The sequence below is a fragment of the Globicephala melas genome, chromosome 2 (assembly GCF_963455315.2).
Source record: "Globicephala melas chromosome 2, mGloMel1.2, whole genome shotgun sequence".
Lineage (NCBI taxonomy): Eukaryota > Metazoa > Chordata > Mammalia > Artiodactyla > Delphinidae > Globicephala > Globicephala melas.
In genome coordinates this window covers 69,979,017-69,995,461 of record NC_083315.2, presented here as the reverse complement: position 1 = coordinate 69,995,461, position 16,445 = coordinate 69,979,017, and the positions used below count along the sequence as shown (strand labels likewise).

Here is a 16,445-nt window from a genome sequence, read left to right as displayed (position 1 = left end):
CTGATTCTACTCACAATCAGCACTCATCATCTGTTTTCCTGAGAACATCAATTCATCAGAAAAACACTAGAATATAAGCTCCTCCAGTGCAAGAATATTTGTTTTTTCATTAATGTGTTCCAAGCACCTGGAACAATGTCCTTTTTGGTGAAAGAACCTAAATTTCCAGCCTCCCTGAGCAGAAGAACCTGTTACCTTGTAAGATGGAGATGTTTTTCATGTTGTCTTAGTTTCTTGGCACCACTAAAATCTGATAGGATTATCCTAATCCAGAACTTTAAACTCTCGATTTCTTCTTCCTTAAGACTGGCCTTCTTTCTTATGGAAATAAAACAGATTCCAGATAAAGCCATTACTGTTCAAATAATTACCATACCATAGTGTCAATATGTACTGTATGTCCTGTTCAAAATAACTAACATACAATGTGAACCAATAATTACTATCTCATACATACTCTAGAGGAAAAAATATTCTCCTTACAATTTCAGTTATCCTTTGTTAAACTCCACAAGAGCACAGGTATTATGAATCAATGCAGCAACTCCATTAAATGCAAAAAGTTTCAAATGAGCAATCCTGGCTAGATCGGAAATTGCCTTCTAGTCAATTTCCCCTGCACAAAATAACCTACAGGTCATCAGTACAGTATTAGTGGACAATATATTTCATTTTCAAGCTGTAAGAACCTGCCAACGGGACTTCCCTGGTGGCGCAGTGGTTAAGAATCCGCCTGCCAATGCGGAGGACACAGGTTCGAGCCCTGGTCCAGGAAGATCCCACATGTCACGAAGCAACTAAGCCCGCTTGCCACAACTACTGAGCCTGCGCTCTAGAGCCCTAGAGCCACAACTACTGAAGCCCGCACGCCTAGAGCCCGTGCTCCACAATGAAGAGTAGCCCCCGCTCGCCACAACTAGGGAAAGCTCGCACGCAGCAATGGAGACCCAACGCGACCAAAAAAAAAAAAAAAACCTGCCAACAGCAGGCATTAAGTGCCCTTCCACGATGGGTTCCGGTCACTGAAATGACTGCAGGGCATTTTTTAAAATCACTCATCTCTGGCAAAAACAAAAATATTAAAAAGCACAACAACACATTCTGTTGGTAAGGCTGTGGTGAAAACAGGTGCTCTCATACATTACTGGTGGGAACACAAATTATTACAACACTCCTGGAGGAAAATTTGGCAATACCTAACAAAACTACATATGCACAGAACTTTTGACCCAGCAATCCCACTTACAGGAATCTACCCTGAAGATACATCTCTTACACTACAAAAATATATATTCACAGGTCACTTACTGCAAATTTGTTTATAACTGCAAAATATAGGAAACAACCTAAGTGCTCACATATAAAAGAATGACTGAATAACTTAGGATACATCTACACAGTAGAGTACTATACAGCTGTAAAAAAGAATGGAGAATATCTGGGAATTCCCTGGTGATCCACTGGTTAGGACTCAGCGCTCTAACTACTGGGACCCTGCATTAGATCCCTGGCCAGGGAACTAAAATCCCATAAGCCACATGGTGCTGCCAAAAAATAAATAAATCAAAAATTTTTAATTTTTTTAAAAAAAGAATGGAGAATATCAAAAGACTATCTCTTCAAAAGAATGAACTGTTGGGGTGATTTCCAGGACATACTAGTAAGTTGAAAAAAAGGTGCAAAAAGTATCTATAACATGCCACTCTTCATATAAGAAAGAAGGGAATGGGAAAAAGAGTTTGGCAGTTCCTCAAAAAGTTATCATACAACCCGGTAATTCCACTCCTAGGTATATACCCAAGGGAATTGAAAACATACGTCCACATAAAAACTTGTACCTGAATGTTCATAATAGCCAAAAAAGAAAAAAGAAAAGAAAAGAAAACCCAAATGTCCAGCAACTGATGCATGGATGAACAAAGTGTGGTATAGTCATACAATGGAATATTATTCAGCCATAAAAAGAATGAAGTACTGACACATGCTATAACATAGATGAACATAGAAAAGATTATGTTAAGTGAAAGAAGCCAGGCACAAAAGTCCACATATCATATGATTCCATTTACATGAAATGTCCAGAATAGACAAATTCATACAAACAGAAAGTATGGTTACTAGTGGCTGGAGAAGGGGGAATAGGAAGTGACTACTAATGAATACAGGGTTTCATTTCCGGATAATGAAAATGTTCTAAAATTAGGTAGTGGTGATGGTTGCACAACCTTATGAATAGACTAAAAAACAATGATTTGTACACTTCAAAAGGGTGAGCTTTGTGTTTTGTGAATTGTATCTCAATTTAAAAAACTGCATGCAAGGAAAAAAGGAATACCAAAAAAACACAATCTGTTCATCTGTGTAAAAGATAATGGAAGGATAAACGAGAAACTAAAGAAGCTGGTTGCCTAAGGGCATGGAAAACAGGTGGGGAAAAGGGGGAGGGGAGGGAATGGGAATAGGGTAGTAGGAATAAGGAGTGACAATTATGAGTATATGTTTTTTAATGTAATGTTTAGTAGCAGTAATGTTTCATATACCAAAAGAAATAAAATCAATCAGAATTGGAGGAACCCAAAATAGGATACAAAGAATGAGAACTGCATTACAGATGAATAATATAACCACACTAAAGGAAGTGAGGAACAAAAGAATTAACCTAAGTAACTTTGAAAAACAGTATGTTGACTACATACTGCAAGGCTAAAGACAAGAAAAAAAACATGTATACAAATACTGCACTCATTGGTAAATATGTTTCTCATAAGGGTTAGCAATCGGTCACTACTTGATGTGCATTCTAAAATTGAACAAATAAATTAGTATACAGTATTATAGATAATGAGAGGCAGGTTTCTCACTGTCAGGAAAAAAGTTACAAATAAGAAACGGTTGGTACAGCAGAAACTAACACAACATTGTAAAGCAGCCATACGCCAATAAAAATTAATTAAATAAATAAAAAGAAAAGGTTGGAATGAACCTTGTGGTGTTGGACTGGAATACAAGATATTAATATGAACTCAAATATGGTTTTTAAAATATAGAGAAAGACAAATACAGAAATAAGTGTGTGTGTGTGTGTGTGTGTGTGTGTGTGTCTGCCAGCATGTGTGAGCAGGTTAGTATATATACATATGTCTCCTAGCTCTGTCCTCTGAGGGCCTAGGAGCAATGACACCCCAGTGAGCATACCTAGCATTCAGATCTTGATTTAAATTCTGTTCTCCAATAAAAGGAACCAGATCTCCTTAGAGAAGTAGTTGATTTCAGGACAGGTACAAGGAAAAATACAAGATCAGCATGGAATATAGCCTGTGGTGCCAGAATATAAGGAAGTGCTCAAAAAAGGGTGGAGGACAACCCGAAAGAGCTCCTAATGGCCAAAACTGGAAGAATCTGAGCAATAAGATAATGATACTATTGAAGTAGAATCTGTAGAATAAAATAAATATCCATGAAGTCATACTTATAAAAATAAATAATTTAACAAATAAATGAGGAAGGGACATCTCTTTCTTACAGAAGAATTCCAATAATAAATGTAAAAGGAACGAGGGAAATAACAAAATCACCAGTAGGCAAATACCACAGTAATAACTGTTGCAGACAACATCCACAAATGGTTGCTAAAATCAGGGGGAGAAAGTTTAAGGAGAAACTATCTGCATAGTCTCAAAGTATCTCCCTTAAGATATGTATCAATTACAAAAAGAAAAATAGTAACTTTATAGTGGAGAATACAGCAGAGTTCACCTTAATAAAGCAATCAAGGTTAAAATATCACTAGCAATAAGACATATCAGCACCATGTACCCTCTAGTATGATGCAGTGAGGACACATCCCTTTTGTAGTTTTCTTGCAAACATACAGAACCTCAATCTAATCATGAGAAAAACATCAGACAAACCCAAAATGAGAAATATTATACAAAATAACCGACTAGTACTCATCAAAAGTGTCAAGGTCATGAAAGACAAGGAAAAACAGAGGAACTGTCACAGATTGTAGACAAGACGAGGAAGATATTAACAACTAAATGCAATGTGGGATCCTGGATTAGATCCCGGAAGAGAAAAAATATATATATATTGGGGAAAAACTGGTGACATTCATATAAAGTCTGTAGTTTAGTTAATAATATTTCACCAATGCGAATTTCCTGGGTTTGATCATTGTTATGTAAGTCTTCAACAATAGAGGATGCTATGTGAATGGTATATAGGAACTCTCTGTACTATCTTTGCAACGTTTCTGTAAGTCTAACATTATTTCAAAATAAAGTTAAAAATAAATAAAATCCATCAATCGATCATCTTATGCGAATGTCTTATTCCCTTGCTCAGGGATCTCATCTGGAATTTAATATTCCCATTAATTTAGAGGGTCTAGTAAGTGACAGCAGAACAAACTAAAATCATAAAAACCAGATCGGGCATCTAAAAAGTAAATTACCTATGTTATGTTTTTTATACCTTCTGCCTTTTTAGTCAAAAAAAATTTGCTGCTGTTGCAACTTTGCTGGCTTTGCAAACTTCTGTTAAAACAACCAATTTTTTTTTATGTTTTCAATATCGTGATAATCTGTAGTATGTGCCCAAAATAACATATTTCATTTGTCTGTTAAGCCAAAGTTTTATTTACATAAAAAACTGTCAATAGATTACAGTAAGTTTGTTACTTATTATCACATAGTCGTCCAACCATAAAATTCAAGGTTTTTCTCAAGTCAATTTGCTTTTATCCTAATACAAACTTCTCTCCACACCCTAAACTACAAAGTCATCATCATTGTTATTTTAAGTTCTGAAAATCTGAATTTTAAAAAATCAGCTGTTCAATGTATGCAGTCTTTTTTTTTTAAATTTCAAATATTGAGTAATTTCATCTTTTTTGGGAAAAAATGCTTGGGACATTAGAATTGTACTGTATTTATTATTTGCATCCTCTACTAACCAACCCAGCCTAATCAACAAGTCTTCTGAAATTCCTTTTATCAAATAAGATTTTCAGATGTTTATATTAATAAACAGATTAAGTGACATGTTTACATTTGCTTTCTCCTCCACGCACCACCACGATGCCTGCATTGGGAGTGGAATACATGACGAGCAAATGAATGGGTAAGTGTCACGAGCAAACAGCATGACTAGAAATTTAAGAAGCAAAGTGATAAGAACCTTAGGGAAAGCAAAATTCATAAAAGTTTAGAATTACAAGAGGCCTTAATAGGCCATTCCAATGACAACCCCAGATAGATGACAATCTATCCTATTTTTAAAAGCCTCCAGATTTTCAACCTCCCTAGATGTCTCATTCTGCCATATAAAACTGTCATGTGATTTGGGGGAAATATTGCAAGACTATTCTTTGCCCAACCTAATGCTTTCTTTCTTCAAATAATGTAACAATACATTTTAACTCACTTCCAAGATTTATGAATGCGTACAGGTGCTTAATACACATGTGTGTACATATATATGCACACAGGTACCAAGGACACTCAATTTTGCTTGTATAAACACACACTATAGAAATCTACATAATCAATGTCCATCCCACCCCATCCCATCCCATCCCAATCACAAAAGCACTATGAAACAAACAATGCCACACAATGATTCGGGTCTAAAAATAACCAATGGGAGCCAATTTTATAAAGCCTTGAAGTAAACAGGTTTCTTCCCACCATAATAATCAAAGTTTATTTGCTTTCCACAAATACTACTCCTTTACAGCACCCACCACAGGCAGAACTGTAAAGACACATATGTCCTAGATCCAAGTAAATAATAATTTTTAATGTTTTCTTTTTTTAAAAGCATTTACCTAATAATCATTTTGGAAGAGGGCCCAATGAAAGAGATAGTGATGACAGAGTACAGCCCGTGCTAATGAACAAGTAACCAGTTTTAATCAAGCAGGTCAAAGAAGTGACTCAAATAAAACAAATCATTTTTCCAACATGTATAGAATGGGGAAGTCCCAGTCAAGGATGAGCCAAAAACTGTTAAGTGTCTGTTAGGAAATACACCAAAATGTTAACCATGAAATGCTACCTCTGGAAATGGAATTACGAGGATGGGTCAGTGTGTTCAGATTTGGTATTCCTATTATTCTGAGTATCCATATTTTCTACTGCATTATAGAAACCATTGTTAAATTAATGCAAAATTCTGTCCCTGTGTTTCACAGCTCTCTAGGATGCACAGCATGTCTTTTACATAACCTCCTGGGAGAGATCGTACCAGCTCCGGTCCTCCTGTGTCTCCCAAGAACCTGCCACCCATCACAGAAAAGGTTTCACTATGTTCCCTGAGACAGCTCCACTCTTCATCCTCCTCATCTCACCCCAGAGACTTAACAATGTATCTCGTCTCCCCTCCCAGTAGCAAAAGCTTTATAAATTGTTATTTTATAAAGGCAGATTTGAAAAAAGGTTTACCAGATAATAAGCTGCCCCCACCCAAAAAGCAGAGCAAAAGGGAAAGACACGTCGTCCCAACCTCCACCCCTCCAAAGGTGGAGGGTGACGGGGGGCACCCAGGTCGCGGCTCTCCTCGGATCCCGAAATAGAGTCGGGCCGCCACCCCACCCCGCGGTCCGAGCCCCGGTGGGGGGCGGGACTCTCCTTAGCAGATAAAGGAGTGGGGGAGGTCAGAGACGCGACCCCCGAGGCCCGTGGACTGATACAGCAAGCCGCCAGAGGGGCGGGTTCCTCCGCCCTCTCGGGCCAGCCGCTCGGCTTCTAACGCGGCTCTGTAGCCGCCCGGGCAGCGAGAGGCCTCAGGGGCCGAGGAGCCGCACCGCGCCGGGAGGGCTTCCTCAGGCCTCTGCCTGCCTCCCACCCAGGACCCCAGTGGCCCCCTTCGGCGGCGGCCCGCGAACGGCTCCGGCTGGCCTTGCCGGGCCAGCTGGGCGCACGCACAGGCGGCCTGCAGCACAGAAGAGAAGGCGTTACCATACGCGGCTCCAGAGCTGGCGGGGGTGGGGCGCGGCTCCGGCGACCCGAGCCAGGCTCAGCAGCGGCTGCGGTGGCCGCGTCCTTTATTTTTGCTGCAGCAGCGGCGACTTGTCAAAGGGAAAGACGTAGGAGGCGGCGGCGGCAGCAGCGGCAGCAGCAACAGCAGCAGCGGCGGCGGCCGGGGAGTCTCGCGGGACTTGGGCGGAACTCTCGCGCAGCCTGGAGCCCGCGCCCCGCCCCCAGGCCTAGCGCGGGAGGCAAGAGTAGGTGGGGGAGGAGTGCTCGGTGGAGGAGTGTTCGGGCCAGGGTGCAGGAGAACGGGAAAAGAGACTGGGATTTAATCATGGATGGGGGTGGGAAGCCCAGATTCTAAGAACACCCAGTTACCGCGCAGCCCTCACCTTTCAGCGCAGAGGCCAGGCAGCTCGGTGCGTCCGCGAGGATCGGACTCCGCATGAGGCACATTTGGGGGGCGTTTCATAAACGGCGGTGAGCAGTACGGGGGCCAGCCAACGCGCCCCCTTTTCCTCGTGGTGGGCCTGGAAGACCCTACTGCCCCGCGTCCTGTTGCTGCCAGAAGGAGCGACGCGTGGAAAAACTGGCTGCAGAGGCTAGGCGGCCACACCCCTTTATCTCGGACTCGCGCCACGCGCTCTGCGCTCTTTATCTCCCACACCAGCCAGCCCAAGACTTCTGGCCGGTCAAGTTCAATCACATGAAAGCGGTTCACTTGAGTTACTTCTAGCTTTTTATTCATGAATTTGTGCTGCAGGACTGCCAAAACCCTGCAGATGCTGGGGCCTGCGACCCCTCTTTTTTCCACTGAGGAACACAGAGGTAAATTATGACTTTGATCTTGACCTTGACCTCGACCTCTACAGTGAAGTCTCATGAGTGGAGGGACCCTGACTGGCCTAGTCATCACTGTGTCTCCAGCACCTAACACCGGCCCAGGTGCTCATTAAGTTGTGGAATGAATACACCGGTCCCTGTCTTCCTTCTGTACCTGTTCTTACTCCAAGACTCCGCATTTATAGCCACCATCCTGGTATCCTTCGTTGAAAATTTTCTAACGAGCAGCAGTTATGTCTAACTTTCTGAGGTCATGGAGCCGATCGCTGCCCTCCAGAAGTTCACAATCTAACTGGGGACATATGAGGAATATGCAGCATACAGGCCATGTATGTGTCACTAATGTAAAAAATTGTGATATAGGCAGAAGAGGGAGTGCTTGCCCCATGGATATATGTGGAGATAAGCTGGATATATGCGACGCAGTTTAGCCTAAGTTTTTTGACTCACTGTCAAATAATTTGTTTCACTGTCACATAGGTGAGAATTCTGGAATCCCACTTACCAGGTGTGTGACTCTGGAGAAGTTGCTTGACCTCTCCGAACCTCAGGTCCTTATATGTCAACTCACAATGTTAGTTCTTATTATCACAGGGCTCCTGTGAGGAGTAAAATATATGTAAAGGGGCTTCCCTGGTGGTGCAGTGGTTGAGAGTCCGCCTGCCGATGCAGAGGACACGGGTTCGTGCCCTGGTCCGGGAAGATCCCACATGCCGCGGAGCGGCTAGGCCCGTGAGCCATGGCCGCTGAGCCTGTGCGTCCAGAGCCTGTGCTCTGCAACGGGAGAGGCCACAACAGTGAGAGGCCCGCGTACAGCAAAAAAAAAAAAAATATATATATATATATGTAAAGCTCCTGGCACATATTAATTACTTATTAAATGCTAGGCCTTATTATGTGTGTAACTTTTTTTTTTTTACAGCCTTTCTAACCTGTAAATACGGCTAATAATGGGTATCTTGCCTGCCTCGGAGTATCATGGGAGTCAAATAACATAGGAAAGTACTTGCAAGCCTAAAACTCTCTATAAATGTGACACATTATTTTCATTCATCCATTCATTTAACAGATCTTTGTTGAATGCCTATCATAAACCAGGCACTTGTGCAAGACACTGAATATACTAAGTTGAGCAAGCTTTAATACCTGTCTTCAAGGAGCTTATGGTGTAATGGGAGGAGGAAGGGAAGAAAATAGGTAAGTATAATGCCATGTGAGGAGACTGCAAGTGATAAGTGTATGGGGGAAGGATTGAGTGAGAGGAAGCACAGCTGAAACACTTCTTGGAGAAGGTTTAGAAAGATAGCACACATAATGAGGATCCAGTCCATTTCCTAAAGAGTGATCCGTAAATCAACTCTAAAATAACTTCAACAAATTGCTCTGTTGTGGGTTGTGAGTTCTGCTTTGTTCTAATAAAACGCACATCTCCTAAACCATTAGAAAAGAGTCTTTGATGTGAAGTCATTGTATATACCCATTAGCTTTGAAGAAAGATGGAATTAATGGAGGGAAAGATCAGTGGTATCTTAATTAGAAACATTTTGTTCTTACAGCTTCTTTTTAAACACCAGAAAAAGAGAATGCATTCCCCCTCACATACTTGGTCTCCAGGAGTTCCCTTCAGCCAGTCCTTCTGATCCAGGTAATACTGCCTATCAGAGGCCAAGAAGCTTTTCCAAAATGTGAAAACAATACCTTATTATTAATTAATTAATTTATTTTTTTTTTGCGGTACGCGGGCCTCTCACTGTTGTGGCCTCTCCCCTTGCAGAGCACAGGCTCCGGACGCGCAGGCCCAGCGGCCATGGCTCACAGGCCCAGCCGCTCAGCGGCATGTGGGATCTTGCCGGACCGGAGCACGAACCCGTGTCCCCTGCATCGGCAGGCAGACTCTCAACCACTGTGCCACCAGGGAAGCCCCCTTATTTTTATGTGTTTCTTTATACTCCACTTTTTTACGAAAAGACTTTGAGATAGCTATTAGCACTTTATTCTTAATCATGTTCCCCACAAAGAAACTCCAAGAGAGTGTATATATTATTCAATTATTTCTCACATTTATTTGTGCCTACTCTGTGTAAGACATCATGCTGGAACTGTAGGCTGTACAAAGTAGGTCCGTGCCCTCTCAGGTCCTAAAGACTGAAGGTGGAGATAAATCTCCGTGAAAAGATAGCTAAATAACCAACAATGTGGATTCCATTGCCCTGTATTTTTTTGTTGGTTGAATGAGCAAAATTGTAAAGTTAGGCACCCAACTTCTGAAACGTGTTTACCCTACTGCTCCACCAGAGAAGGAGGATACAAAGGAAGGGCAAGATGTTTATTGTAACTTGATATTTATAGATGTATGATAGGTATTTTAGTAGGTCCTCTGGAATATATCATCCTTTGAACAGAGTGTAACTATTGCAGTTTTCTCTGAGTACCTGTAAAATTTGAAACTTACCAAACCCAAGGACCAATTAAAATTATTCTGGAAGACAAAGACTTGCACAAAACAAACAAAACCAGCCATCAATAAAAAGCAGTATGATATGAGCTAAAAGATGGTGCAGAAAATAAATATTCTCAGAACTCAGAAAAGAGAAAAGATTTCTAGACAGAGAGAACTTCACCCAGGTGGTAGAATTTGAAAAGGGAGCTGACAGCTAAATAGAAAAAGTTACATATTCTGATAATGATGTAGTCTCAATACACCAACCTCCAGGCCACAAAAGTTGCCTAGAATTTTTAAGGGTGTCTACATATGAGAACACACTTGGTACCCCTTTTCTCCCTAAAAAATAATTGATCTGCCAAAGAGGTTTGAAAGGAAGCAGGGATACTAAAAATAGGACCACAAGATTGACAGGTAGTTCTTTTGGAAATGCAGTCCGTTCTTGCTGAATGCAAACCTTGTAGAGTTCCCACTTGAAATCCATATTCTAAATGAAATATCACACATACCAGGACAGCCCACTATCTCACCAGTATTCATTTCCCTCGTAGCTCCTTAAGGCTGCAATGCAGTTACCATTTTTAGGTAAATTAGCTTATTTTTACAACAGTTTGTGAGTGTTGTTTCATCAAAACACAACTGCCTGAGGCACACACAGATGAACATTTTCTCACTCAGCAGCAAGGAATGGAACATTGATGCTGAGGAAAGAAAACGAAACTGTAGGGGAAAAAGTGTGCCTCCAGTGAGGAGGAGGGAAGAAGAAGGAAACTAACATGTATGTAGTGCTATCCGTGCCAGATACTGTGGTAGCACAGTGGGAACAAGACGAACAAGGCAAATCTTTGTTCTGGAAAGAAACTAGTAGAGGAGGTGTATATACAAGAAACTAGTAGAGGAGGTGTATATACAAATAATTGTAATGCAAGTTAGAAAGTTCTAAGTTCCATAAAAGAACTTTTTTTTTAAAAGGAATGTTAGAATTTATTTAATTGGCTCTGGGCCTAAAGGACGTAGACACATTATAATTCTCTTGAGACAGATTTGAAAAATATGGAACGCTTCACAAATATGCATGTCATCCTTCCACAGGGGCCATGCTAATCTTCTCTGTATCGAAAAGAACTTTTTTCCCCTTTTTAAAGGACTGGGGCGCTTAAAAGAGGGATAGTTGAATTGCAACATGTTGGACCAGGGAAAGTTCATGAGAAATGGGGCCTTGAAGACTGAGTGGTTAGTTTTGGACATGTGGGAATGGGGAACATTCTAGGCACAAAGAACAACATAAGCACAAGTGTGCTCAGAATGAGCAGGCAGTCCAGTTTAGCTGTGGCCATGTGGCATTTATGTTATCCAGAACTCCTGGTTGCAAGTGACAGAAACTTACCACCTGAATTTGCCTGGCAAAGTAAAGGAGAAGAATTAGCTTAAGGAATCCAAAAAATTGTTGACCAGTCAACATAAAGTGGTGGGGGCAGTAAGCAGAGGCTTCAGGAACTTCAGCACCATCAGAATTCTCTTGCTTCGTCTTTGCTTCCCTTGTTGCATTGGCTTCAGTTTCTTTCAAGACTGGCTTTCTTTATATATTAGGAAATACAGCACTCCCAAGTTTTACATCTTACTATTGCCACCATTAGAAAGGGACTACCACTCTTAATTCAAGCTTGAAATTAAGGGGAAAAGAAGTGCTAATTGGCCAGGCTGGGATCAGTGCTCATCCCTAGAACAATCCCAGGGGCCCAAGAGGAAGGGCAGGGCACACCATAAATGTACACCATTGTATTCTCTGATGGTTTGAGAAGAAGTGGGAGATGGGTCTGGAAAAGCAGTTGAGTCTTGTAAGGCTGTGCTCTGGGAGTTGGAAGGACTGAAGTTGGCATGTGTACAAGGGGCAGATCGGGTGATCAGGAAGGGGAGGAGATGTTTTGGCCCAAAATTATGGTGAACATTCACTGGATTATCAGGTTAAATCAGGGTTGAAACTTTTGTCATTGTTCAAAGTGATTAGTGTTCTGTCATTTCAATCAAGATGTAAAACATAGAGGGTCTCTTACACTGACATTGCACAGCAAGACCTGGAATCCTTCTTCAGCCTTCTAGCTGGGTGACTTTAGGTGGATATCTTAACCCAACTGAGCCTGAATTTCTTCACTGAAAAATAATAGTATAATGACAGCTAACATCTATTGAATCTAGATGTTCTAAGCACATTTCAAACCTATTTCATTTAATCCTCAAGTCAACCCTACAGGGCTCTATAAATCTGCGATAGTAATCCCCACTCACAGGATTATTGTAAAGATTAAAGAAACTGGTAAGATGCAGAGCCCATTTGCCTGGCGCACAGCCAGCACTCAATACACCGTTATTTTTAATTATCTGTTTCCCAGAAAGGGAAACTCCCCTCATTTCCTGATTGCCTTGGGCACCAAAAGCTAATACTTTGAGAAAACAAAAACAAATGGAAGGGAAGAACTCTAAGACCCCTTGTCTCTGACATAGAGCCAGTTAGTTAGGCTTGACTTAATAGGGGCTAAAATAGGCCAGGAAGAGAAATACTACAAAATACTAGAAAGTAGGATATTGAGAAATGTGGTTGCGGAATGCCAACTGAATGAGATTGGGGTAAGTTTCCCTTTCTTTCTTTTTAAAAGGATAAAACTACCCCCAAAAGTTTCATCTGTATAGCTGATCTAAAGAGCCATTTGAAGTTGCTCTTCTCTTTGACCTGAATGCTATCAAACGACTGGGATTATTCAACCAAGGGAAGGAAATAACATTCACTGAGAAAAACCAATGTGCTTGGGCCCTCTGCTGAGCTCTTTAGATAACATCTTTTACTTCCACTGCCACCCAGTAAGGTGAATATCTTCTCTGCATTATACAGATAAGAAAACTGAGGCTGAGAGTTTCGAAGTGACCTGGTACAGGTCACCAGCTAGTAAGTAGCAAGGCTGGAATTCAAACACAGTTCTGTCTGACTTCAGAGTCAAGAATACAAAATAGTAAGTCCCACTTCCTTACCAGGGAGAGATACTCAAGGCATGGGTACTACCGAAACCTGAGAAAACTGGTGAACTAATAGGCAGTTCTCAACTTCTCTTTCTTCTACCCTTTCTCCCATGGCCATCCCTCTCGCTTACCTTTGACAGCACCTGGGCTCCAGACTGCAGGCTGCAAGCTCTTCCCAAAGACTCTCTTCTCAAAATGTATTGTGTCTGTCTTCTCCTACTCTTTACCATATCGATATTGTGTCCTCAAGCGTGCTCATCCCTCTAGTTAACACATTTGCATTCTAAACTGGACTTCCTGGGAGTATCGCACCAATATCAAGATATAAATCGAATGACAGAAATTTCAGAACCATGAAGAGGGGGATGGGTCAGAGCAGAGACAAGTAGGCCTCTGAGAGCTCCCCAGGTTGTACCACATAGCCCTTCATCCCACTCCACACCCCAGCTGTGAGTTCCCTGAAAGCTGAGCCTGGGCCTGTCATGTGCAGTGCCTGGAAATCAATAAATACATAATGAATGAATAAATGAAAGGTCCCTGAAACACATGACTGCCCCTTACTTCGGACCACCCCATCAAATGTGCCAGCTGTTCCAGGTGACAGGATCTTTCTGTTTGTTTGTTTTGTTTTGTTTTGTTTTGTTTTTGCGGTACGCGGGCCTCTCACTGTTGTGGCCTCTCCCGTTGCGGAGCACAGGCTCCGGACGCGCAGGCTCAGCGGCCATAGCTCACGGGCCTAGCCGCTCTGCGGCATGTGGGATCTTCCCGGTCCGGGGCACAAACCCGTGTCCCCTGCATCGGCAGGCGGACTCTCAACCACTGCGCCACCAGGGAAGCCCCCCAGGTGACGGGATCTTTATCCTCCCTTGGCAGAACATTCCTTCCCATACCCTCCCTCAGTGAGCTCTGCCAACCCTCAAACAAGGTCACAATGGACCGTGTCTTAGTGGATGACGATGGACCGCACCATTATGAAATATGGAATAAAGCTTTCTAGAGCACGGAGAGAATGAAGAACAGGTTTTGCCTGTGTGTGGCAGTGAATGTGAGTTACTGCAGACAGTCGAAGCAATCACCAAAAATCCAACAAAACCATCATTTTTTTTGAGAAATATTCAACAAAGAGTAGTCAAGATCCTTTTGAGGATCTACACATATGTGGATGGACTCCTGGTTACAAACCAAAGTAGTAGAAATAAAAAGGTACTTTATTGGTTCATATAACTGAAAATTTCATGGATATACCAATCTTCAGAAATGGCTAGATTCAGGTAGTCACACAAGATCATCTTGGACTTTATGTCTCACATTCTGTCTCTAGACCCTGCATTCTTCTGGGATGGCTTCATTCCCAAAGTAGCTCTCTGTGCATAGAAAGAATCATGGCACCTAGCAGGCCAGACTTATATGTTGTCCTTAGAACTGTTTAAAACAAAACAAACAAAAACTGCAAAATAAAACACCAAATTAAAAAACAAATGAAACCCAAAAATGCATAGCACAAACTAAGGTGAACATTCATGTCACCACCATCAGATCAAGAAATAGAATCTTGCCATCTACTCCAGAAGCCCCATCCATGGGCCCCTTCCCAATCACAACCCTCCCCAGATCCTGATTTTTATAATAATCACCCTAATGTACATCCCTAACCTGGACTTTAGTCTTGCCCATTCTCCAAGTTAATACATTCCCAATCTCTTTCAACCCATATCTCTCCCTCTATCCCTTTACTGTACCCAATCTGTTGAAGAATGCTTTTGACTTGTACAACTTCCCAGTCTAGATTTTACTGATTGCATATTCTTGGTGCAGTTCGACATGTTTCTCTGTCCCTTAAATTTCCTGCAAATATGTAGCTGCATCCAGAGACTGGATTAGACTCAAGTTTGGTCCCTTTGGCAAGAGCACAGGAAGCACACAATGCCTTTTTAAGATCTTAACATCTACTGATTCCTAATGTCCATAGCTACTAATTCACTGAGGGCAGCTAAATGATGATGTTCTAATCCAAGAATTACCAAACTATGGCCTATAGGCCAAACCTGTCAAACTTCCCATGTTTTTATAAATAAAGTTTTATTGTCAGGAAGTGACAGGCCTGGAAAGCCAAATTCCATCTCTTTGTATGCAGCAGGCTTCCGGTCCCCTCTGAGGTCCTGGAATCTCCCTGGGACCAGATTAGGGTACAGGTTGCCAAAAGTCACAGAATATACAGAATTTCATCCTTCTCCTTGAGATATCAAGGACTCTCCCTTCACTCTCTCTGCTTCCAGCTATCCCACACTGGAATAATTAGCCTCTCTCCCTTCTTCTAGAATCCCCTCCAAGGAACTCAAACTTTTGGAAACCGAACCTAGGACAGGGACTTCCCTGGCGGTGCAGTGGATAAGACTCTGTGCTCCCAATGCAGGGGGCCCAGGTTCAATCCCTGGTCAGGGAACTAGATCCCACATGCATGCTGCAACTAAGAGTTCGCAAGCCACAACTAAGGAGCCTGCAAGCCACAACTAAGGAGCCCACCTGCTGCAACTAAGACCCAGCGCAACCAAATAAGTAAATAAATAAATACTCAAAACAAAACAAAACAAAAAATAGATGTCTTCAAACCTAGGACAGCAGGCTGCCTTAGGTAACTTCTTCTTGCAGCCCCATAGCTCAAACTTCCTCTGAGGCAGGAAACCCAAAGCCTGTCTACCTGCTTAGAAGAGGGGGGGAAAGTCCCAAGAATAAACAAACAAATGGCTTTTATTCTTTCTAATTTTTCCACAACAGCCAAAGCAAAATACAACAACTCAATAAATTTTCCTGCCATAACTTCTTTGCTACTATATACAAAAGAAAGGGTTATCTGTTTATTCCATATCTTTATGAATCCCCTTTTCTTGCAAATAATGGAAAAATCATTCAAATTTGCTGAAGGAAAATGGGGACTCTATTAAAAGGACCCAAGGGCAGAAGTAGCATGGCCCCGCTCATGAGGAATGAGAGCCACGACCGGGACAGCTGCTCTGAGCACCTGTCAGACCTCACAGTATCCCCACCCTGCCTCTTGTTTTGCATTTGCTCCATTCTCCATTCTTTGCAAACCACCTCTTCTTGTTTATTGTCCCCATGGCAGAAAGCAGCATCCTGTGGCTCCCAATTCTATCTCTTCTCAGTTCAAGAGGCCA

General features: G+C 42.0%; 1 protein-coding gene and 1 pseudogene across 1 annotated transcript in view; both read right to left on the bottom strand.

The window, feature by feature from the left end:
- The window catches only part of HERC1 (HECT and RLD domain containing E3 ubiquitin protein ligase family member 1), a 215,321-nt gene extending 208,224 nt beyond the window's left edge, over nucleotides 1-7,097 (bottom strand). Inside the window, exon 1 of the mRNA XM_060294157.1 lies at nucleotides 6,963-7,097. The gene's annotated coding sequence lies outside the window, so the exon portion shown is untranslated. The remainder of the gene's footprint in view (nucleotides 1-6,962) is intronic.
- A 4,210-nt stretch (nucleotides 7,098-11,307) lies between these two features.
- LOC115864878 (U6 spliceosomal RNA) lies at nucleotides 11,308-11,407 on the bottom strand (annotated as a pseudogene).
- Between the last annotated feature and the right edge of the window lie 5,038 nt (nucleotides 11,408-16,445).